A 406-nucleotide genomic window follows, 5' to 3' on the forward strand; every position below is an offset into this window, starting at 1 on the left:
CTTAGTCATAATGAACTATTTTGTTGATTTACTGTTAGAGCCTATTGGCAGGAATTTTATGAAGATTTTTGCATGTATATTCATGAGATATATTGGTCTATAGTTTTCCTTTTGAGTGATATTTTTGCCTAGTTTGGGTACCAAGGTAATGCTTGCTTCATAAAATGAATTTGAGAGGATTCCATCTTTTTTCATGTTTTGGAATAGTTTGACAAGTATTTGGTGTCATTTCTTCTCTGAATGTTGGTAGAATTCTTCAGTGAAACCATCTAGACCAGGACTTTTTTTTAGTGGTTTTATTATTATTATTATTATTTTAATGACCCATTCAATTTCTTCCTTTTTTATGGATCTGTTCAACTTTTCCACTTCAATCTGTGTTAGTTTAGGTAAATAATCTGTTTCT

Source organism: Orycteropus afer, unplaced genomic scaffold (assembly GCF_000298275.1).
Source record: "Orycteropus afer afer isolate SDZICR_OR568_19922 unplaced genomic scaffold, OryAfe1.0 scaffold00146, whole genome shotgun sequence".
NCBI classification, from domain to species: Eukaryota; Metazoa; Chordata; class Mammalia; order Tubulidentata; family Orycteropodidae; genus Orycteropus; species Orycteropus afer.